This window comes from Oncorhynchus kisutch, linkage group LG10 (genome assembly GCF_002021735.2).
Source record: "Oncorhynchus kisutch isolate 150728-3 linkage group LG10, Okis_V2, whole genome shotgun sequence".
Taxonomy (NCBI): Eukaryota; Metazoa; Chordata; class Actinopteri; order Salmoniformes; family Salmonidae; genus Oncorhynchus; species Oncorhynchus kisutch.
In genome coordinates this window covers 27,769,987-27,795,323 of record NC_034183.2, presented here as the reverse complement: position 1 = coordinate 27,795,323, position 25,337 = coordinate 27,769,987, and the positions used below count along the sequence as shown (strand labels likewise).

General features: G+C 44.8%; 1 pseudogene; it reads right to left on the bottom strand.

Moving 5' to 3' along the window:
- Window positions 1-1,065: 1,065 nt before the first annotated feature.
- Window positions 1,066-25,337, bottom strand: part of LOC109897186 (dynamin-3-like) — a 34,810-nt pseudogene continuing 10,538 nt past the window's right edge.

Sequence of the window (25,337 nt, the reverse complement as noted above, 5' to 3'; positions counted from 1 at the left end):
TTTGGAAGACCCATTTGCAACCAAGCTTTAACTTCCTGACTGATGTCTTGAGATGTTGCTTCAATATATCCACATCATTTCCCTTCCTTATGACGCCATCTATTTTGTGAGGGGCACCAGTCACTCCTGCAGCAAAGCACCCCCACAACATGATGATGCCACCCCTGTGCTTCACAGTTGGGATGGTGTTCTTTGGCTTGCAAGCCTCCCCCTTTTTCCTCCAAACATAACGATGGTCATTATGGCCAAACAGTTCTATTTTTGTTTCATCAGACCAGAGGACGTTTCTCCAAAAAGTAGGATCTTTGTCCCCATGTGCAGTTGCAAACCGGTCTGGCTTTTTTATGGCGGTTTTGGAGCAGTGGCTTCTTCCTTGCTGAATGACCTTTCAGGTCGATATAGGACTCGTTTTACTGTGGATATAGATATGTTTGTACCTGTTTCCTCCAGCATTTTCACAAGGTCCTTTGCTGTTGTTCTGAGATTGATTTGCACTTTTCGCACCAAAGTACGTTCATCTCTAGGAGACAGAACGCATCTCCTTCCTGAGCGGTATTGACGGCTGCGTGGTCCCATGGTGTTTATACTTGCATACTATTGTTTTTACAGATGAACGTGGTACATTCAGGCATTTGGAAATTGCTCCCAATGATGAACCAGACTTCTGGAGGTCTACAATTTTTCAGTCTTGGCTGATTTCTTTTGATTTTCCCATGTCAAGCAAAGAGGCACTGAGTTTGAAGGTAGGCCTTGAAATACATACACAGGTACACCTCCAATTGACTCAAATGATGTCCATTAGCCTATCAGAAACTTCTAAAGCCATGACATCATTTTCTGGAATTTTCCATGCTGTTTAAAGGCACAGTCAACATAGTGTATGTAAACATCTGACCCACTGGAATTGTGATACAGTGAATTATATGTGAAATAATCTGTCTGTAAACAATTGTTGGGAAAATTACTTGTGTCATGCACAAAGTAGATGTCCTAACCGACTTGCCAAAACTATAGTTTGTTAACAAGAAATTTGTGGAGTGGTTGAAAAATGAGGTTTAATGACTCCAACCTAAGTATATGTAAACTTCTGACTTCAACTGTATGTACTGTAAGTGTGTATTAATACGCATGTGGGAATTGGAAATGTGTTTTTTTGCATATCCCCGAGACAACTCAGAGAGTGGGGTCACGGTCTGCCATTGTCAACAGCATCCCTGGAGCAATTAGGGTTAAGTGTTCTTCTCAAGGGAACGATTTTTCACCTTGTCAGCTCGGGGATTAGAACTAGTGACCTTTAGGTTACCGGCCCAACACTCTAACCTCTAGGCTACCTGCTTCCCCGAACATCACCGTCATGGTTACCTGGGTACATTGGGGGGCAATCTGATAAGTCCGCCTGGTGGAGACTGGTTGGTATCAGCGTTGTTGCTGGTTGGTCCATAAGGATGAGGTGCAGCACGGAGGAGACTAGTAGCGTCATGGAGGTGGGGCCTCTGGTGGAGGGTGGGGGCTCTGGGAGCAGAGGCTATATGCTTAGGAGCTAGAGCTGTAGGACTGTGAGACCTGAGGGAAGGTGGTTAGCGTTATGATATGTGTGCACCCATGTGTGTGTTTGTGTGTTACCTGCGGCTGGTCGCAGGGGCTCCATGCAGCCAGAAGGAGTCAACAGGAGGAGGTAGAGGAATGGACACTTCTCTGTTAGAGAGTAGAGCTGCACCAGGAGGTCATTACTGATGTACTCCTTTACCTATGGAGAGAGGAGAGAGAGATGATATATTCCTTCACCAACAGAGAGTTATGAGGGGAGACTGCCGGACAGACACAGACATTGTTGACCATGAGGTGCATGGCGGTCTTGGGCACGAGGTCTCTAATGGCTTTGTAAACGATGTTCATGTAGGAGTCCACCAGGTTCCCGGATGGTCTCTACTTGACGCTCCAACTGAGGGTCCATAGAGAAACTATCACTAGAACCATTTCTCTCCTTATCAACCTGGCACAGGCGAGAGAGTGAGGGAGGGAGGGAAAGAGGGAGAGGCAGAGTTATAGAGAGGGCATGAGCAGATGAGCTGCATTTTTACAAAAAGATAGATTTAGTGTTGTATAAAATTGGATACTACCCCCCACAACATAACCTTCACTCCAAATCAAAACTCCAAACCTACAACCTTATCTTGGACAAATGACCTGGAAGGATTCTGGAAGGATTTATATCACCAAGGATTCTTACTGTCAAGGACTATCCAGCAAACTTTCTGACAAACCAGCAAACAGCAAAAGAAGCACAAAAGAAACCCGAAAATATCATCCAACCTGGAACTGAGTATGTAATGTTCAGTCGGAAGCTACTTTGAAATCCTAGAATGAAAAGAACATTACAATAATCTCTAGATGTTTCACTTTATAAAGACTGAATGCTAAGTTAAAAGGCTACCAATCTTGAAGAACAGACCCGGCTGCAACATTAATAACCACTGAAGTGTGAAGTAAGAGGTGTGAAGCCCCTGAGCCAAACGATGGCAGCAGAGTTCCTCCCCCACGCAAATGCAGAAGGATCTTTGACCCCTTACTCCATGGCTTCCCTCTGTGCAGAGGTCACCACAGTACAGGACCCCTTGGACATAAAAAAATTAAAAGCCACAGAAAGAGTACAAAGAGAAGCTCCTCATGGACAATCCAGACACAATTTTTGTTGACTGCTACAAAAATCGGAATGTAAGCAACTTAATCTTCAACACAGACCATCCCTGGGCATGGCACAGAGCTATGAGAGCACACTATTCCTCTTAAGAGAGAGGGTATTGGCGGCGGGCGAAAATCAGAACATATCTTAAAACGAGGACCCTGAGAAAGGCCCCCTCTGTCAACATGTACAAGAATGGAACAGTGGTGGTGCAGGGCAACTTCATACATTTCCAGAAAGGACTTCCACAAAATCAAAACAAGAGCATGGCAGGAGAAGCTTTCTCTTGGTGACGAATCCCCCACCCCAAGCGGGTCTGATCTAGGGCTGTTACGGTGACCGTATTACCGCCAAATCGACAGTCACGAGTCATGAAGGCAGTCAAATTCCACCAGCTCTGATGCTGCTGATGGTCATTAGTAGCCTACCAAACTTGCTAACTACCTGGTACTCAGCACTCTATTGTCCCGCTAATCACTCTGACATCAATGCAAATGTGATCGAAAATCGAATCCAATTTTATTGGTCACGTACACATGTTTAGCAGATTGCGGGTGCAGTGAAATGCTTGTGTTTCTAGGTACAACAGTGAAGTAATATCTAACAATTTCACAACAATGCACACACATCTAAGGAATGGAATTATGAATATATAAATATTTGGACGAGCAATGTCAGAGTGGCATAGACTAAGATACATTAGAATAGAATACAGTATATACACTGCTCAAAAAAATAAAGGGAACACTTAAACAACACAATGTAACTCCAAGTCAATCATACTTCTGTGAAATTAAACTGTCCACTTAGGAAGCAACACTGATTGAAAATAAATTTCACATGCTGTTGTGCAAATGGAATAGACAACAGGTGGAAATTATAGGCAATTAGCAAGACACCCCCAATAAAGGAGTGGTTCTGCAGGTGGAGTCCACAGACCACTTCTCAGTTCCTATGCTTCCTGGCTGATGTTTTGGTCACTTTTGAATGCTGGCGGTGCTTTCACTCTAGTGGTAGCATGAGACGGAGTCTACAACCCACACAAGTGGCTCAGGTAGTGCAGCTCATCCAGGATGGCACATCAATGCGTGCTGTGGCAAGAAGGTTTGGTGTGTCTGTCAGCGTAGTGTCCAGAGCATGGAGGCGCTACCAGGAGACGTGGAGGAGGCCGTAGGAGGACAACAACCCAGCAGCAGGACCGCTACCTCCGCCTTTGTGCAAGGAGGAGCACTGCCAGAGCCCTGCAAAATGACCTCCAGCAGGCCACAAATGTGCATGTGTCTGCTCAAAAGGTCAGAAACAGACTCCATGAGGGTGGTATGAGGGCCCGACGTCCACAGGTGGGGGTTGTGCTTACAGCCCAACACGGTGCAGGACGTTTGGCATTTGCCAGAGAACACCAAGATTGGCAAATTCGCCACTGGAGCCCTGTGCTCTTCACAGATGAAAGCAGGTTCACACTGAGCACGTGACAGACGTGACAGAGTCTGGAGACGCCGTGGAGAACGTTCTGCTGCCTGCAACATCCTCCAGCATGACCGGTTTGGCGGTGGGTCAGTCATGGTGTGGGGTGGCATTTCTTTGGAGGGCCACACAGCCCTCCATGTGCTCGCCAGAGGTAGCCTGACTGCCATTAGGTACCGAGATGAGATCCTCAGACCCCTTGTGAGACCATATGCTGGTGCTGTTGGCCCTGGGTTCCTCCTAATGCAAGACAATGCTAGACCTCATGTGGCTGGAGTGTGTCAGCAGTTCCTGCAAGAGGAAGGCATTGATGCTATGGACTGGCCAGCCCGTTCCCCAGACCTGAATCCAATTGAGCACATCTGGGACATCATGTCTCGCTCCATCCACCAACACCACATTGCACCACAGACTGTCCAGGAGTTGGCGGATGCTTTAGTCCAGGTCTGGGAGGAGATCCCTCAGGAGACCATCTGCCAACTCATCAGGAGCATGCCCAGGCGTTGTAGGGAGGTTATACAGGCACGTGGAGGCCACACACACTACTGAGCCTCATTTTGACTTGTTTTAAGGACATTACATTACAAGTTGGATCAACCTGTAGTGTGGTTTTCCACTTTAATTTTGAGTGGGACTCCAAATCCAGACCTCCATGGGTTGATAAATTTGATTTCCATTGATCATTTTTGTGTGATTTTGTTGTCAGCACATTCAACTATGTAAAGAAAAAAAGTATTTAATACGAATATTTAATTCATTCAGATCTAGGATGTGTTATTTTAGTGTACCCTTTATTTTTTTGAGCAGTGTACATATGAGATGAGCAATGAAAAATTGCAGCAGCATCTAATGTGCTAGTGATGACTATTTAACAGTCTGAAGGCCTTGAGATAGAAGCTGTTTTTCAGTATCTCGGTCCCAGCTTTGATGCACCTGTACTGACCTCACCTTCTGGGGTTGAAGAGGTGCTGTTGCACCTTCTTCACCACACTGTTTGTGTGGGTGGACCATTTCAGTTTGTCAGTGATCTGTACTCTGAGGAACTTTCCACCTTCTCCACTGCAGTCCCATCGATATGGATAGGGGGGTGCTTCCTCTGCTGTTGACGTTGATGAGAGGTTATTTCTGGCACCACACTCCCAGAGCCCTCACCTCATCCCTGTAGGTTGTCTCGTCATTGTTGGTAATCCGGCCTACTACTGTTGTGTCGTCTGCAAACTTGATGATTGAGTTGGAGGCGTGTGTGGCCATACAGTCATGGATGAACAGGGAGTGCAGGAGGGGGCTGAGCATGCACCCTTGTGGGGCCCCAGTGTTGAGGATCATCAAAGTGGAGGTGTTGTTTCCTACCTTCACCACCTGGGGGTGGCCTGTCAGGAAGAAAAGGACCCAGTTGCACAGGGTGGGGTTCAGACCCAGGGCCTTGTGCTTAACGATGAGCTTGGTGGGTACTATGGTGTTGAATGCTGAGCTATAGTCAATGAACAGCATTCTTATAAAGGTATTCCTCTTGTCCAGATGGGATATGGCAGTGTAATGGCGATTGCATCGTCTGTGGATCTATTGTGGTGATATGATCCTTGACTCGTCTCTCAAAGCACTTCATGAAGTGAGTGAGTGCTATGGGGTGTTAGTCATTTAGTTCAGTTACCTTTGCTTTCTTGGGTACAGGAACAATGGTGGCCATCTTGAAGCATGTGGGGACAGCAGACTGGGATAGGGAGAGATTGAATATGTCCATAAACACTCCAGCCAGCTGGTCTGTGCATGCTCTGAGGACACGGCTAGGCATGCCGTCTGGGCTGGCAGCCTTGCGAGGGTTAACACGCTTAAATGTCTTACTCACGTCGGCCATGGAGAACGAGAGCCCACAGTCCTTGGTAGCGGGCCGCGTCGGTGGCACTGGGTTATCTTCAAAAAGGGCGGAAACAAGATGTCGGTGTCCACGATGTGGCTGGTTTTCCTTTTGTAGTCTGTGATTGTCTGTAGACCCTGCCACATTCGTCTCATGTCTGAGCCGTTGTGACTTCACTTTGTCTCTATACTGACGTTTTGCCTGTTTGATTGCCTTACGGAGGGAAAAACTACACTGTTTGTATTCGGCCAAATTCCCAGTCACCTTGCCATCATTAAATGCAGTGGTTCGAGCTTTCAGTTTTGCACGAATGCTGCCATCTATCCTCGATTTCTGGTTAGGGTAGGTGATAATAGTCACAGTGGGCACAACATCTCCTATTCACTTCCTGATAAACTCAATCAACGTATCAGTGTATTCGTCAATGTTATTCTCGGAGGCTACCCGGAAAATATCCCAGTCCGCGTGATCAAAACAAGCGTAGATTCTGATTGGTCAGACCAGCGGTGAATAGTCCTTAGCACGGGTACTTCCTGTTTGAGTTTCTGCCTATATGAAGGGAGGAGCAAAATGGAGTCGTGATCAGATTTGCCAAAAGGAGGGCCTTAAAGGCATCCCAGAAGTTGGAGCAGCAGTGATCGAGTGTTTTAGCAGCGCTAAATGTGTTGACAGAACTTCGGTAGCGTTTTCCTCAAATTTGCTTTGTTAAAATCCCCAGCTACAATAAATGGGGTCTCAGGATATGTGGTTTCCAGTTTGCATAGGGTCCAGTGAAGTTCTTTGAGGACCATTGTGGTATCGGCTTGAGGGGGAATATACATGGCCGTGACTATAACCAAATATAATTCTCTTTCGGTCGGCATTTGATTGTGAGGTATTCTAGGTTGGGTGAACAAAAGGACTTGAGTGTTATCACAATCACACCATGAGTAGTTAATCATGAACCATACACCCCATCCCTTCTTCTTCCCAGAGATATTTATTCTGTGAAATATAGTATGTTACAATCCCTGATTTCTTTCTGGAAGGAAATCCTCACCCTGAGCTCATCAATTTTATTATCCAGAGACTGAACATTAGAGAGTAATATACTCAGAAGCGGTGGGTGGTGTACGCACCTTCTGAGTCGGACTAGAAGTCCACTCTGAGTAACTCTTCTTCGCCGGCGGTATTTTGGATCAGCCTCTGGAATTAGTTCAATTGCCCTAGGGGGTACGAACAAAGGATCCGATTCGGGAAAGTCGTATTCCTGGTATTAATGCTGGTGAGTTACCGCCACTCTGATATCCAAAAGTTCTTCCCGGCTGTATGTAATAACACAAAACAAATTCTGATAATATAAGAAATGACACGGAAAAAAATCTAAATACTGCAAAGTTGCCTAGGGGCAAGAAGCACGGCTGCCCTATCTATCGTGCCTTTAAACTGCTTGCTGTTTAATGGTGCCGATACACTTAATGAGAGCCCATGAGCGCAACATTTCTATAGTCTATGCAATTATGTGAGAAAACAGAGTGATGGCCCATAATAAAAAGAGGAGGATCCCATCAGCTTTCTATAGGTTAGGCCTACTATATGTATTTCTCAACTTTCCTCATATTAAGCACATTGCTTCTCTTTACAACAGGAGTATAGCCTACCTGGCTAGTATTAAAATTAACCATGGGAAAAGCTATTTAAGTGCATAGATGACATGTATTTGTTCCCCTGCCCCGAGACAGGTGCATAATAATGGTCCATTCTAAATCAAAACAAATTTCACACGTGACCGACTGGCTCGATTCGGTCTTATGTGGCAAAATTTGAAATAGTGTTTTTTACATTTACAAAATTAGAAAATGGTATACCATACACTATAGTTGAGGAACATTGGGAAAGTAATTATGCTTTGAAAGATGATGAACTTGAAAATGTCCCTTGAATGTTTTCGGACACCTAATGGAGAGCTATTCTTTGTCTACACCCATTCAGCATCGTTCAGACCCTCTAAATCCTTAAAGAGATGGGTGGCGTTAAGGATTCACATGTGAGGCCATGTACAAAACAATCAAAGCTTTCAAAAGGCTGGTTTATACTACGGGTGGGTTCGTAAATTTAATCTGGAGAGCCAGAGTGTGCCCGTTCATAAACTCAGAGCATTGTCAGATTGTCCGTACGTAAATTCTGTGTTTCGCTCTCTGAGCGCTCAGAGTTCACACTGGACGCTCTGGCCGAGCAGTAGAGTTGATTCAAGCGTTCAGACCTAACGACAGCACCCAAGCTAATTGGCTAGCTTGCTAGCTTCTTCCAGACACAAATGAGAGAACAGCTCACTCTGACGATTTTACCCGCCCTAGTAGAGCTGGTTAGGCTGTTTTGATGTTATCCAGAGCATTGCTGACTGCAACTGTGTTGCTGGCAACATTTTAATTACGCTTCTTTGCCAACGTTTACTGACACCGAACATATTCAACGGGCGTTGAGCTTATTCATCAGTTATTCTGCGTTCTGGCACACTCAGACGAGAGTGCTCTGAAATCACAGCAGATAGCCAGAGCAAATTTACCGGCTACGTCTATCGACAGTTGTGAACATTCTATTGAAATGGTTAATTGAATAGTAGTGGAGTATTTTGTTTAGACATGTAGCTAGCTAGCTAGCTAAACAATATATGTGGGGATTGTCCAGTACACGTGTTATGCATCTCAGAATAGTAAGCAGAATCAATATATGGTTAACCATGAAACGTCTGAGCAGAATGTAAGCAGAATAAACACAGTCCTAGACATTCTGGGTCATGCCTGGTCTTGTGAATGCCATTGGACAGGCACATTGGTTAATCCATTATAGGGACCATTAGACATGCACCTGTATTAGGAAGGTATGTTAGTATTAATTAAGTACTATTAGACATGCACCTGTATTAGGAACATATGTATGTATTATTGTTTGCATTGGTACTATGGTGACACCACCAATATAATCTAAAATGAGCATAAATAAGTCAGAAGTGGGCGTAAACAAGTCAGAAGTGAGACTGAAAGATAATGCTGGCTAAAGGGTATTAATAATTTACATAAAGAGGAGTGACTATGTATGTTATGTAAGGGTAAAATTGTATAAAAGGAGAGTGCTGAGACTGGAAAGATCAGTTGGTCCATGGGCCAGCATGGCTTGTTACTTTGTAATAAAGTATATTTGAATTCTCAAGTTCTGGTATCTGAGAAATATTATTGGGCCAATATTTCTACAACATGAACCATAATCCCAGCTAACCAACCAGGTCCAATGTTAGCTAGCTAACATCAAGCTATAACTAGCAATGCAAATGGCTCTGAGATACAAATAATACAATTACACAGATGACACACGTAAAGGTTAGCTAGCGTGTCAGCCAGCTCGCTAGCTAACAGTACACTAACTTGACATAAAAATGACTTTCAAACAAAATTAGAAATGGGTAATATCTTAGCTAGACTATCTTACCAGTATACAGTGGAAGTCGTAAGATTACATACACATAGGTTGGAGTCATTAAAACACATTTTTCAACCACTCCCCAAATTTATTTTTAACAAACTATACTTTTGGCAAGTCGGTTAGGACATCTACTTTGTGCCTGACAATTGTTTACAGACAGATTATTTCACTTATAATTCACTGTATCACAATTCCAGTGGGTCAGAAGTTTACATACACTAAGTTGACTGTGCCTTTAAACAGCATGGAAAATTTGAGTCAATTGGAGGTGTACCTGTGTATGTATTTCAAGGCAGACCTTCAAACTCAGTGCCTCTTTGCTTGACATCATGGGAAAATCAAAAGAAATCAGCCAAGACCTCAGAAAAAAATTGTAGACCTCCACAAGTCTGGTTCATCATTGGGAGCAATTTCCAAACACCTGAAGGCACCACGTTCATCTGTACAAACAATAGTACGCAAGTATAAACACCATGGAACCACGCAGCCGTGTGGTGCAAAAAAAACAAAAAAATGCAAATCGATCCCAGAACAACAGCAAAGGACCTTGTGAAGATGCTGGAGGACACAGGTACAAAAGTATCTATATCCACAGTAAAACGAGTCCTATATTGACAAAACCTGAAAGGCCTCTCAGCAAGGAAGAAGCCACTGCTCCAAAACAGCCATAAAAAACAGACTATGGTTTGCAACTGCACATGGAGACATGTCCTCTGGTCTGATGAAACAAAAATAGAACTGTTTGGCCATAATGACCATCGTTATGTTTGGAGGAAAAAGGGGGAGGCTTGCAAGCCGAAGAACACCATCCCAACCGTGAAGCACAGGGGTGGCAGCATCATGTTGTTGGGGTGCTTTGCTGCAGGAGGGACTGGTGCAATTCACAAAATAGATGGCTTCATGAGGATGGAAAATATGTGGATATATTGAAGCAACATCTCAAGACATCAGTCAGGAAGTTAAAGCTTGGTTGCAAATGGGTCTTCCAAATGGACAATGACCCCAAGCATACTTCCAAAGTTGTGGCAAAATGGCTTAAGGACAACAAAGTTAAGGTATTGGAGTGGCCATCACAAAGCCCTGACCTCAATCCTATAGAAACATTTGGGCCGAACTGAAAAAGTGTGTACGAGCATGGAGGCCTACAAGCCTGACTCAGTTACACCAGCTCTGTCAGGAGGAATGGGCCAAAATGTACCCAACTTATTGTGGAAAGCTTGTGGGAGGCTACCTTTGGCAATATTACCAAATACTAAATTAGTGTATGTAAACATCTGACCCACTGGAAATGTGATGAAAGAAATAAAAGCTGAAATGAATCGTTCTCTCTACTATTATTCTGACATTTCACATTCTTCAAATAAAGTGGTGATCCTAACTAACCTAAGACTGGGAATTTTTACTAGGATTAAAGGACTTAGAACTGAGTTTAAATGTATTTGGCTAAGGTGTATGTAAACTTCCGACTTCAACTGAACATATCAAATACAAATCTTAGAATCAACTATTAAAGATTACCAGAACCCACTGGATTCTCCAATTACATTGAATGAACTACAGGACAAAATACAAATCCTCCAACCCAAAAAAGCCTGTGGTGTTGATGTATCCTAAATTAAATTATAAATATACAAACCACACATTCCAATTGCCTATACTTAAAAGTAACATCATTCTCGTCTCCACTTTATTGGATTGGGGTGACTCCTTGGTTCCAAATTTTGGGGAAGATGCCAGAGTTGAAGATGATCACCGCAATCCACAAAAGTGGAGACAAATTTGACCCCAATAACTACTGTGGGATATGCGTCAACGGCAACCTTCGGAAAATCCTCTGCATTATCATTAACAGCAGACTTGTACATTTCCTCAGTGAAAACAATGTACTGAGCAAATGTAAATAGTATTTTTACCAAACTACCGTATGACAGACCACTTATTCAACCTGCACACCCTAATTGACAAACAAACCAGAACAAAGGCAAAGTCTTCTCATGCTTTGTTGATTTGAAAACGTTTTTTACTCAATTTGGCATGAGGGTCTGCTATACAAATGGATGGAAAGCAGTGTTGGGGGAATTTTATTTATTCATTTTACCTTTATTTAACTAGGCAAGTCAGTTAAGAACAAATTCTTATTTTCAATGACGGCCTAGGAACAGTGGGTTAACTGCCTGTTCAGGGGCAGAACGACAGATTTGTACCTTGTCAGCTCGGGGATATGAACTTGCAACATATGACAATATAAAATCCATGTACACAAACAACTTTCCACAGGGCCATGGGGTGAGACATGGATGTAGCTTGTGCCCCACCCTCCTCAATATATATATCACAGAATTGGCGAGGGCACTAGAACAGTCTGCAGCACCCGGCCTCACTCTACTAGAATCTGAAGTCAAATGTCTACGGGTTTGTTGGTGCTCCTGTTCCCAACCAAGGAGGGCCTACAGCAACACCTAGATCTTCTGCACAGATTATGTCAGACGTGGACCATGACAGTACATCTCAGTAAGACAAAAATAATGGTGTTCCAAAAAAAGTCTGGTTGCCAGGACCACAAATACAATTCCTGAGCACACAAAAACTATACGTACCTAAACATTAGGGCCACAGGTAACTTCAACAAAGCTGTGAACGATCTGAGAGAAGGGAAGAAGTGCCTTCTACGCCATGAAAAGGAACATAAAATTCAACATACCAATTAGGATCTGGCTAAAAATACTTGAATCAGTTAGAAGGTCTGGGGTCCGCTCACCAACCAATAATGTTCCTAATGTTTCGTGTACATGCACAAACTGTTCCGAACTGTTTCGACTGGGAAGCTGTGAGCAGCCAATGACTGAAGGCAAGGGGGGTGTAGTAGGGGGGGGACGAGGAAGGAGAGAGGTGAAGGGTAGCCAGGCAGAGAATTAAGGGCAGGTGTAGGTTATAGTTAGGGTTAGGAGGTAAGGGGTTAGGGTTAGGCTATTCACAGTTACTTTATTGGTCATGGTTTTAGGGTTAGAGGTTAGAGTCAGGGTTAGAGTTACGGGTCAGGAGTTTTGACTAAGATACTCACAGTGACTTTCTCAGGATAGACTCCGGCTCTCAGCAGAGAAGCTTTCCAGCTGTCTACCTCCTCCTGAGAGCCAAACGCCAGCTCCAGGAACCCGTAGTCCTTATACACGTTCCTACAATTACATTACATACTGTCATCTACCTCAAACTACATCACCCAGCCAGCAGCTTCAGAAAACAACTATACCCACATCCAAGAACCTCTAGTCCTTATAAACCTTCTAACAATTATAACAGATACAATCAAACAGTCATCTTCCTCTCCAGGTTTGAGGTTGCATGCCATATTCATACACACGACTACACCATAGGTCTCACACATGTTATCAGAGCTGGAACACACACCTTCACACACAATGAATAACTAAACTCACACATCCATACCCACAGAGCCTCTCTCTCTCTCTCTCCTCTCTCTCTCCTCTCTCTCTCTCTCTCTCTCTCTCTCTCTCTCTCTCTCTCTCTCTCTCTCCTCTCTCTCTCTCTCCTCTCTCTCTCTCTCTCTCTCTCTCTCTCTCTCTCCTCTCTTCTCTCTCTCTCAGGGAGACGCCGCTGCGTCTGACAGAGGCAGGAATCTGGAGCGGTCTAAAACCCATCTGTTAAACACACACACACACCACACACAGGCACACACATCTGTTAAACATTCTCTTTAATCACTCTGTGTTCCTGTCCTTTTGTTTCTCCCTCTCTCATGTTTTCTAAACTGGTATTGTTGGTGGTGCGTGTGTGTGTGTGTGTGTGTGCGCGCAAGTATATTTGTCTGTCTGTCTGTCTGTCTGTCTCCAATCTCAAGCTGTCTTGAGTGTTCTGGATAGCAGCCTGACCACATATCTCATGAGATCTCCTCTGTCTGTAGGCTAAGTAGGGCTGGGTCTGGTTGATCCCTGGATGGGAGACCAGATGCTGCTGGAGATGGTGTTGGATGGACGGCCAGAAGGGTTAGTATTAGTTAGGAGGGCCAGTAGGAGGCTCCCCCTCTCTCTCTTAATGCTTTACAATGGCTGGATTGTAACCAGTCACTCACATCCCCCTTTGCCTCGCTCTGTTCCGCTGTGGCCCGGGATAGTGAGCTTTTCTCTCCTCTTGAGGAATTTTAGCAAGGATCCGTTTCTCCCTTTTTCCTTTCTCCCTCCCTCTTTCCCTGCTTTTAGATCAGGGACTTTCCTAAAGGTTCTGATTACTGTCAGACAGGGACAACCAGAGCATTGGAATCAGGACTGTGGACACAAATCATGCACACACAAACACGCACAGAGAGAAAGGGGGGACAAGGGGCGCAGTAGGACACGCTTTTGACACATTCCTGACTGATCGCTCTCCCTCTCTCCCCACTCTCACCCCATCCAGCCTTCTTTCTTTCCCTCCTTCTTGTGGCGAGTGGTTAAATAGTTTCCTAACAAGAGCTGCCTCATCTCTGGTCCAGAACTCTGGCTTTGATTAGCTGCTTAATGAGCCTGCCCTCGGTATGCTGCGGTCCACACACACACTCACGAACCAGGTCCCACCCAGCTCAGCCATAGCATGCCCAGCCCACCCCATCCTAACCCACTCCATCTCTCTGTCAGTCAGTCAGTGAGGAGGTCCAGGTGTGTGCCCCCCCCCCCCCCCAATCTTTTTCAGATATGCCTGTCACTAATCTCACATAAAACCACTTCAACACACACACCTCTGTTTGGTGCTGAAGATGAAGTAGGCATGTTACTGGACATGAAGCTGCTCTTCACACCTCTGTTTGGTGCTGAAGATGGAGTAGGCATGTTACTGGACATGAAGCTGCTCTTCACACCTCTGTTTGGTGCTGAATATGGAGTAGGCATGTTACTGGACATGAAGCTGCTCTTCACACCTCTGTTTGGTGCTGAAGATGGAGTAGGCATGTTACTGGACATGAAGCTGCTCTTCACACCTCTGTTTGGTGCTGAAGATGGAGTAGGCATGTTACTGGACATGAAGCTGCTCTTCACACCTCTGTTTGGTGCTGAAGATGGAGTAGGCATGTTACTGGACATGAAGCTGCTCTTCACACCTCTGTTTGGTGCTGAAGATGGAGTAGGCATGTTACTGGACATGAAGCTGCTCTTCACACCTCTGTTTGGTGCTGAAGATGGAGTAGGCATGTTACTGGACATGAAGCTGCTCTTCACACCTCTGTTTGGTGCTGAAGATGGAGTAGGCATGTTACTGGACATGAAGCTGCTCTTCACACCTCTGTTTGGTGCTGAAGATGGAGTAGGCATGTTACTGGACATGAAGCTGCTCTTCACACCTCTGTTTGGTGCTGAAGATGGAGTAGGCATGTTACTGGACATGAAGCTGCTCTTCACACCTCTGCTTGGTGCTGAAGATGGAGTAGGCATGTTACTGGACATGAAGCTGCTCTTCACACCTCTCAGCTTCAGGTTATCCAATGGTAACATGTACTTCTTCTCTTTCTCCTGAGGAGGGATAGAGGGATAGGGATGATGGAGGGAGAGGGGGAAGGATGAAGAAATGTAAGGAGATGTAAGAAAGGATCATTCATTGATGGGTCTACTGATCTGGTGAATACACAAACAGCATGTAGAGACAATAAGAAAATGAAGAAAAGCAGTAACTGAATAGGCTCTAATATAACATGCATGGAGTCTCATTGATTTGTTAACATTCCCCTCAATGACGGAAAGTGCAGAGAAACAGAGCTAGCTAGGATAAATACATGTATTAGACTATTCTACAGAGATATGTGTGTGTGGGGGGGTGGGAGTGGGGGGGCATGAGTTTGCTCTGTCACCACCATTACAAATTATGATCGAAAGAAAACAGTTAGAGAAAGGAAGCAAAGCGGAGAGAAATTATGGGGACAAGAATGGAGGGAGTGAAAGAATGAGAGAAAAATAGTAAAAAACAGGGAAAGAAATAGTGGTTGAAGAGAGGAAAGAGAGAGAAGGGGAGAGGGAGGGAAAGAAGCCAGCCCACATGTGAAAGTTATTACTCAAAAGTGAAGCTCTAAAACAAAACATTCCTCTCCTCACCTCCACCCTTCTCCCCCTTTTCTCTCCTCCACCCTTCTCCCCCTTTTCTCACCTCCACCCTTCTCCCCCTTTTCTCACCTCCACCCTTCTCCCCCTTTTCTCTCCTCCACCTTGCTCTCACTTTTAATAATAATAATTAGGAGGGTGCTAACATTTGTCCTCTTTTTTGTTGTTGCATATCCCCTTCCCCCTGACATCCTCGGAGAGTGGGTCCACAGCCAGGGATCAGCCATCATTGATGGTCGACCCTGGAGCAATTAAGGCTAAGTGCCCTGCTCAAGGGCACATCGACAGATTTTCCACCTAGTCATCTCTGGGATTCAAACCAGCAACCTTTCGGTTACTACGCCAACGCTCTTAAGCGCTAGGCTACCTGCCTCAGGAAACAGCTATAGTTACAGTATGGAGTGGAGAGAGGAAGGAGAGGACAGAAGGTGAGATGGAGGAGGGATGGGTATAGCCTACACAGAAAAAGAAATGGACGGAAAGGTGCAAGTCTGTCTCACAAACACTTAGGTGTGTGTGTCTGAGTTGGTGTGTGTGTGTGTGTGTGTTGGTCTCTCCTGAACCCCAAAACTTTCTTCCTTCATTCCTCTTTCTCTTTTTTCCAGAGGGGCCCACTTCCTGTTAGAGAGGCAGAAACAAAACTATAGAACGAAGCTGGCACGTCGACAGACGACAACATCTGGTACTGCTTGAGAGAGAGAGAGAGAGAGAGTGAGAGAGAGAGAGAGGAGATCTGAGAGAGCGAGAGAGATCTGAGAGAGAGAGAGAGAGAGAGAGAGAGAGGAGATCTGAGAGAGCGAGAGAGATCTGAGAGAGAGAGAGAGATCTGAGAGAGAGAGATATCTGAGAGAGAGAGGATTCCAATGGAGAAAAGAAATAGAGGAGAGATTGAAGAGAGGGAGGACAGACGGAGGAGTGGAGGTGAGTTTTGACAGAGATGAGTGGGAGAGAGGTATCTAGAGAAAGAGGGAGAGAGAGAGAGAGAGAGAAGGGGAGAGAAACTGCAGACCACTCCAAAGTTGATTCCCAAGGGTCCCATCAACCCATATATGGCGCCTCAGTCCCTCCCTCTCTCCCTTTTTTCGTTATGCCTTCCCTAAGTGCACTGGCAGATCCCCAGTGCTGAAAGTGAATGTGCCACGTCGAGGCTGGATACTCCGCTCGGACGCAGCCCCTCGGAACCCCGACACACACACACAAGGACCTGACACACACTGGGCCGAGACGCGACCAGAACAAGACCCAGACCCATAGAAGAGGACAGCCAGTGTGTGTGCACATGTGTGAGTGTGACCCCTCACCCGTCACTCAGGACGAGAAAGGAGAGGAGACAATGAGAATCTTTGACCTAGTTTGTCAACCAAATTTTGGACGGGTGAAAAACGAGATAAAAGAAAGGAATGAGAGAAGAAGGAAGATAAAAACGTAGAGAGCAGAGGAGACATCTTTCTACTCCTCCACCTCCTTCAAAACTTTGCACAGATGAAAAAGGAAAGAGAAAGGAAGGGAGAGAAATAAAGGAGAGAGCGAGAGTCCTGTTCCGTCATCCCAGTGTTCAGACTACCTGTTCAGGGTCTTACTGGTGTACAGTAGTCTGCACATTGGTTAGACTGGGCAAGGAATTGCTTCCATCACTCTCTCTCAAACACACACACAAGCATATACACACACGCATGAGCACATTCACATTGGGGATGAGATGTATGAGTTTGTCTTTGCTGGTTTGTCTTTCGCTGTCTGCTACTACGTTGTTCTTTGTGTGTTTTGAAAGCCTAGAAGCCTGCTATATTTGTCAGTGGTCAGTACGATAGTTCAGTGTGTGTGTGTGTGTGTGTGTGTGTGTGTGTGTGTGTGTGTGTGTGTGTGTGTGTGTGTGTGTGTGTGTGTGTGTGTGTGTGTGTGTGTGTGTGTGTGTGTGTGTGTGTGTGTGTGTGTGTGTGTGTGTGTGTGTGTGTGTGTGTGTGTGAGGCTGCAGAGCTGCTCTATCTGAAACAGCCTCTGCAGACTCATTGTGTGATATAGCAAGCAGGCCCAACACAGACACCTGTATGGTTGCTGTATGGGAATGTGTGTATTGCTGTATGGGAATGTGTGTGGATAGTGTAGGGTGAGTGTATGGGTGTTGTATGGGAGCATGTGTGTGTATAGTTAATAGGGTGTGTGTGTATAGTGTCTAGGGAGAGTGTATATATAGTGTCTAGGGGGAGTGTGTGTGTGTTGTATGGGAGTATGTGTATACTAGTGAGGCGGGACAAATCCATAGTTACATATCGCAATGTATTTTTTTACAATATTATATTGATATTTTGACTCCAAATATCAATGCTTTTACTAGGTAGCGTTAGCTAACGCTATTCCGCTGTACCTGAGCCAAAACTCAGGTATTTTTTATCGTATAGCTTGTTCTCCATCTTCTTTATAAATACTGATACTTTATTTCTGTGAGAGCAAAACTTTGTTTTCTCATGCTCTCTCGTCTCTCTGCAGCAGACATGGTGAGCAATATCTTTGGAACATCAGATTGCAATAAAATAGAGAATCGTGGCAATTCATATCCTATCGGCACCTAAGTATCGTGCTAATATTTAATGGTGAGGTCCCATGCAATTCCCAGCTCTAGTGTATAGGGTGAGTGTATGGGCGTAGGTCATCTGTTTTTCCTCAGGCTGCACATCGGGCCTCAGGCAGGGAGAGAGGGAGGGAGGAATGTATGTCTGGTTAGTGTTTTATATAAAGATTACACACTGTTTAGTGTGTGGAGATGAGTGTGTATCCATTATTTATAGATTAAATGTACAGAGAGTAGAGTCTATACTTATTGTCTTGGTGTGTAGATTAGTAACCATTGTGTAGATTTAGAGAGCTTGAGCAGCAAATATGGGAGGGAGTTTGTGTGAGTGGGTACAGTTTGTGTATTTGTGTGTTTATGTGAGGAAAATAACTAAGTGTGACCATACTGTGGGGAGACATGATTGAATGAGATGGAGAAAAAGTAAGAGATCACAAGAGAGAGCGTGAGAGAGAGAGAAAGAAAGAGAGTCTAAAGTCTAGTGGTTTGGCTAGGTGATCAGTATTTGTGGAAGGGGGAGATGAGGGAGGAGATTGAGTTGTGAGTGGGAGTCTGGCGGGGGGAAGGGGGAGATGGAAGGGGGGAGAACAGGGAGGAGGGGGAGGTGTAGAAGCAGCCATGTGGGATTTCTCTGGATAGATGTTGGAAGCTAAGCGGGTGTTTGGACTAAACCTTGAGTTCTCCAGCCAGGAATGTGTACAGGCCCAGAGAGACTGCCAACCAGAGAGAGAGAGAGGGAGGGAAAGAGTGAGAGAAGGAAAGGGATAAAGGGGGGGAATAGGAGGGATAAAGCAGGAAAAGGTAGGGAAAGAGAACGACAGAAGGAGGGAATTAGAGAAGGAAGAAAGAGAGGGAAAAGGGTGGGAGGGGAATGGGGAAAGAGAACTAGAAAACTTTGTGGAGAAAGTGGATAGAAACAGAGTAGGCTTTGCGAGAGAGAGGCTTGGCCTGGGTCTAACTCTGAGAGGAGTGTGTTTGTGGCCTACAGTGTTGTTGGGGCAGCATGGTGCCATAGCTGTGATAGTAAGGATTATTTACTACAGTAGACCCCCCCCCCCCACCCCCACTGAGACAAACACACACACAGGGGCATGGAGAGAGCACAGGGTTCCTACTGAACTAACAGTAGGGGAGGGTGGGGTGAGTTGAGTGGCTGTTTTGCATTCAGCATCACTCGGCCAAGGGAAATGTTGTATTCTTTCTAACAAAGATATATACAAACTATATATTTCAGGATGTTTTGTATCCCTAGAGAATCAGAATTCATGTGAACATTACAGTTTTGAAAAAATAGCTTGTCAAAAAAAGTGGTGTCTTGGCACAACTTACGGGTATGGGATAAGTTGAGCCGCGGGACAGGGTAAGTTAAGCCGTCTACAAATTTCTGTACTGAATGAAATATTACCTCTACCTTTTTAAAACCATGTTTATCTTTATTTCCCAAACACAAATCAACACACTCGCTTTTTTTGTATTTGAATCATTTTAAGATAGGCTTAACAGCTAACAAACCCATTTTTACCATAGGCCCTGTTGTTACCTCATGTCCCAGTGGTAATGCCTTGCATAACACCTGCGAAGAAAACTCTTCCATTTTCTCATCTTGCCATTTGCTCAACTTACCTCGTCAAACATTGACTATATTAGCCCACACAGCGACAAGATGCACTATTATGCTAGGTTTAAGACCTCATATTGAAGTTTATAGAGACCACAAATGGTGTATAGAAAAATCTTGATAGTTTTTTGGTTTAGATACAAGCATCATGAACCCTCTAACACAATAAATTAATTTGACTTGGTGAAAATCAATTTTTTTTGGACCTAACTTGCTGTGATAGCCCATCCCAACACTTTTTCCATGTGGTTTCTTCCTTCACAGCCTCCATGAAATGACGACCTCTTCCTAAATATTTGGTCAAATGATTCAATTTGTGTATGTTTTCCTAGAAACAAGGGTCGCTCAATGTATCTCTTTGGCTCAACTAACCCCACTCTCCCCTAGTCTGAAAAGAAAAAAAGGTTGACATCTTTTGTCAGTCTACCCCGTTTGTTTCCACTTTAGAAAAGAAAGAGTTATGATGATTATTTCACCAGATATTATCACACTTCTCCCAGCATACCTGTAACTACACCGAGGTATAATCTGTGTAGTAAAGTCAAATATTGTAGTGGGTAATATTGTCAAAGAGAAGGCAGAGCAGAGGGGTTATGTTAACCTGGCACTAGAACCTCCTGTACCAGCTAGGATACTAGTAGCTCTCCTTTCAGTAGTGCTGTCAGAGACACCGCTGCTAGAAGAGACCATGTTACTGAGATAATAAATAGTTGGTTTCATACCCATGTCAGTGGACTGGGATTGGAGATAAGTGAATTATTAAGGAGGGGTGTGTGTATGTGTGTGTGTGTTGGTTTGGCTCCAGCTGTGTCAGAGTGAACTGCTCCAAATGCCTCAACTCCCAGAGGAGGAGGGGGGGGGGGGACAGTGGATGGAGAGAGGGAGGGAGGTATGGTAGGGAAAAGGGGGGCTTAGTTTAAGTAGTATTGGGCCAGCTCTGTACTTACATGTGTGCATTTGACACAAGTTACAGCCCAGCCCATCCCAAGACACACTGACACACACACACACAGTCCGTGGACATCACGAGCAAGCAGTGCTGTGCTAGGCTGAGAGAAAGTTGTGTTGTGTCTGCCTGTCTACACTTGCTGTGCAGACCTTCCTATCCTGTACAGCAGGCACAGACAGGCAGACAGATGGCAGCCGCCCCGACCAACCACATCGCACCTACAGCCTGACGGACAGCTCCCACAGCCAATCCCAGCCAGTACACCCCAGACTTCCTGCTTGATGATTATGATGAATGTAACCCTAGCTGCCCATGTCTTTTCTACTTTACCTGTATCCCACTCTACCTTCCCTTACTGCATAAGACAGTAGTATTTGAAGGTCTTTTGTACCAAACAGAAATGTGATTGTAATAAAGGAGTGTGTGTTGTTCTGCGGTACTCAGGTGTGTATTTTGTCCAGCCTCTACTAGTGGGCCTCAGTAGTAAAGCTTTAGCAGCTCCACTAGTCTCATTATCAGACCAGATCAGTGACACTGTGCTCACCTTATCATCCTTGAACCAGGACAGGCTCTCAGCGGTCAGGACAAACCAGTACTCCTTGGTCCCACCCTTGATGATACTGATTGATGGTAAGCCAGCCCTTACGGATGACCTGTAGAGAGGGGTCAGCGGTCAGGGGCATGGAGAGGGACTGAGGGAGGTTAAGGTGGGAGGGGTTGAAGGGATAGTTCACTCAGATTACTAAATTACATCATCTCATGGATACAAAAACAGTAGGATTTGAACCCCTAATGTCAGCTAGCTACAATCTGAGTTTATATGTCTACTTAGCTATAGCCTAGCATTAGCATCGTTAAAGCTAAAACAATGGGAGTGGTTAGAGTCATGTTAGCGTGCTGTAAATAGAGAAGCAAACATGTGGTCTGGGTGGACTATCCCTGTAATGCTCTGCTTGGCAGGCTGGCTCCAAGCCGGGGGGTTTAGAGATCGAGAGAGGCAGGTGCAAGTTCTGTGGAGCTGGAGAAAGAGAGAGATGGTGTGATGTATCTTACATATGGGTCACAGTGTGGGAGATAGGAGAGATACTGCATGCATAGGGATCGCGTGAGATACCGTAATGCATGCACAGAGATATCAGCTGTTGAGACAACAAGGATCAGTTAGAAAAGTGAAATGTCCTCTCACCTAGCCAGTCATTAAATCACTAGTGGTGATTTCTGACAATGCCTTGAACATATTTCAATGACCAACACAAAACGACACACAAAGAGCATGATGGGGAAAAACACTGGAAATGATAAAGAAGACATGGAAGATACGGTATGGTAAAATACTAGCAATAAATACAGAAAAACAGCTGTTGAAGAACTGTGGGAGAGAGAAACTGTGAGCTCAGTGATAAGACTGGGTGAGGGAGAAACTGTGAGCTCAGTGATAAGACTGGGTGAGGGAGAAACTGTGAGCTCAGTGATAAGACTGGGTGAGGGAGAAACTGTGAGCTCAGTGATAAGACTGGGTGAGGGAGAAACTGTGAGCTCAGTGATAAGACTGGGTGAGGGAGAAACTGTGAGCTCAGTGATAAGACTGGGTGAGGGAGAAACTGTGAGCTCAGTGATAAGACTGGGTGAGGGAGAAACTGTGAGCTCAGTGATAAGACTGGGTGAGGGAGAAACTGTGAGCTCAGTGATAAGACTGGGTGAGGGAGAAACTGTGAGCTCAGTGATAAGACTGGGTGAGGGAGAAACTGTGAGCTCAGTGATAAGACTGGGTGAGGGAGAAACTGTGAGCTCAGTGATAAGACTGGGTGAGGGAGAAATGAGGAGGACAGGAAGACAAGAGGAAAGAAAAGACTGACAGCTAAAAAGAGAGATTTGGACAGAGGTTGAAAGATTGAGGATGAAGTGAGAGAAGGGGGGAATGGGGTGGCTGAAGATGGGTTATGGAGAGTTGGAGGGAGAGAAAGTGAGGAGATATGGAAGGATGAGATGGCAGAGAGAGGAGAGATGACCCACATCCTGTTTCACACACTGGAGACACACCAGGGCGGTGACACATGCGCACACACACACACCTTAATTTCTCCCTTGTGTAGCAGACCAGGGTCTGTGCTTGTGTTTAGTGAGTGACCAGACAGCTGGGCTTGGATCTGAGCCAAGTTTACAACTCAGCGTCATTTTGTGCTGCTTACACACACACACACACGTACGCACACACAAACACGCAAAGGGAGTAGAGTGCAGCCAAAGGGAGTAGAGTGCAGCCAAAGGGAGTAGAGGCAAAGAGTGCAGCCTATGGAAAGGCGGTAGAAAAGAGAGCCATGGGGCTGTGGGTTTAAAGAGGATGGTGAACAGGACACGACCAGGGAGAGGTACAGTGTCCCAGTAGGAGTAGTGAGGGCTTAGCCTTACAGAGACTGGACTACTCATATTATTAGACTGGAGGGAGGAGGTTACACACGCTGGAACAGGAGACAGAAGAAAGAACAGGCAGGTTAGGATGGAGCTGACACATCGTCACTGTTTCCAGGCAGTTTCACCTGCTCCTTCTACATACAGTAAACGTCCACGTCAGTTTAACCTGCTCCTTCTACATACAGTAAACGTCCACGTCAGTTTCACCTGCTCCTTCTACATACAGTAAACGTCCACGTCAGTTTCACTTGCTCCTTCTACATACAGTAAACGTCCACGTTAGCTGCCATTCCAGTCCAGTTGTAAACATTTGTTAAATTCTCATAACACACATTTTAGAATTAGAGAGTAAAACCCAAGCCATTCATCACCTAAGATAAGGTCACTGAGCTGTGTGAAACTCACCTGGTTTCCTGCAGCGCCCTTCTTATTGGTCTGAATACTGGGACAAACACACAGAAGCTTCTGATAGGCAAATTGACATCATTTGTCAAGGTATTGGAGTGGCCATCACAAGGCCCTGATCTCAAGCCTACAGTCACTCTCAAAGCTGACCATTTTTCTCCATTTAATCATCATGTCCAACACACATATAATGACCAGAAGACATAGACAGTGAGAACTAACCAGGGAGAACGAAGCCAATGAGGTCCTCATGGTTAGTGTTGATGTAGGCCGACTGTACATTGATTAGCAGCAGGACCTTTACAGAGAATACACACAGTCACAATATTCTACCTATCTATAGGTGTGGGTGTGTGTGACCTGGTCTTTAGCTCAACTCTCTCTGTACCGGATGTGTGTGGTCACAATTCTCTCCGTCTCCTCTCCTAGTCTGGGAAAGGAACATATGATAATGAGCAATGGTGTAAAGTACTTAGGTTTAAATAAGTATTTTTTTAATATATCTGTACTTTACTTTTTATATTTTTGATAACTTTTACTTCACTATATTCCTGAATAAAATAATGTAATTTTTACTTCATACAGTCTCCCTAAGACCCAAAAGTACTTGTTACATTTTTTAATGCTTAGCAGGACAAGAAAATTGTCCAATTCATGCACGAATCAAGAGAATATCCCTGGTCATTCCTACTGCCTCTGATCTGGCTGACTCACTAAACACAAATGCTTCATTTGTAAATGGTTTGCTTAATATAAGGAATTTTAAATGAATTTTAAATGAATTGTACTTGAATTGTACTTTTACTTTTGATACTTAAGCATATTTTAGCAATTACATTTACTTTTGATACTTAAGCATATTTTAGCAATTACATTTACTTTTGATACTTACAGTTGAAGTCAGAAGTTTACATAGGTTGGAGTCATTAAAACTTGTTTTTCAACCACTCTAAAAACTATCGTTTTGGCAAGTCGCTTAGGACATCTACTTTGTGCATGACACAAGTCATTTTTACAACAATTGTTTACAGACAGATTATTTCACTTATAACTCACTGTATCACAATTCCAGTAGGTCAGAAGTTTACATCCACTGAGTTGACTGTGCCTTTAAACAGCTTGGAAAATTCCAGAAAATGATGTCATGGCTATAGAAGCTTCTGATAGGCTAATTGACATCATTTGTCAAGGTATTGGAGTGGCCATCACAAGGCCCTGATCTCAAGCCTATAGAACATTTGTGGGCAACTGAAAAAGCTTGTGAGAGCAAGGAGGCCTACAAACCTGACTTAGTTACACCAGCTCTGTCAGGAGGAATGGGCCAAAATTCACCCAACTTATTGTGGGAAGCTTGTGGAAGGCAACCCGAAATGTTTGTGGTGCATCAGCACACAGACACAGCAGTGGGTACCTTGGTGGTGCATCAGCACACAGACACAGCAGTGGGTACCTTGGTGGTGCATCAGCACACAGACACAGCAGTGGGTACCTTGGTGGTGCATCAGCACACAGACACAGTAGTGGGTACCTTGGTGGTGCATCAGCACACAGACACAGCAGTGGGTACCTTGGTGGTGCATCAGCGCACAGTGGTGATCAGCTTCTGGAGGACCATGTCCACACATTTAATACAGGGATCGTTCAGCTAGACTATCTGTCTCTTCATTATGGCCTCAAATGCCTGGTCTGGGGTAAACAAACCTGTCCTAGAGACACCAATAGAGAGAGGGGGGGAGGGATAAAGAGAGAGAGGGAGATAGCGAGAGAGAGAGAGAGAGGGGGACAGAGAGCAAGAGAAATGGGAGTGGTGACAGGTCAAATAGACAGAGAACCATGACTAAAT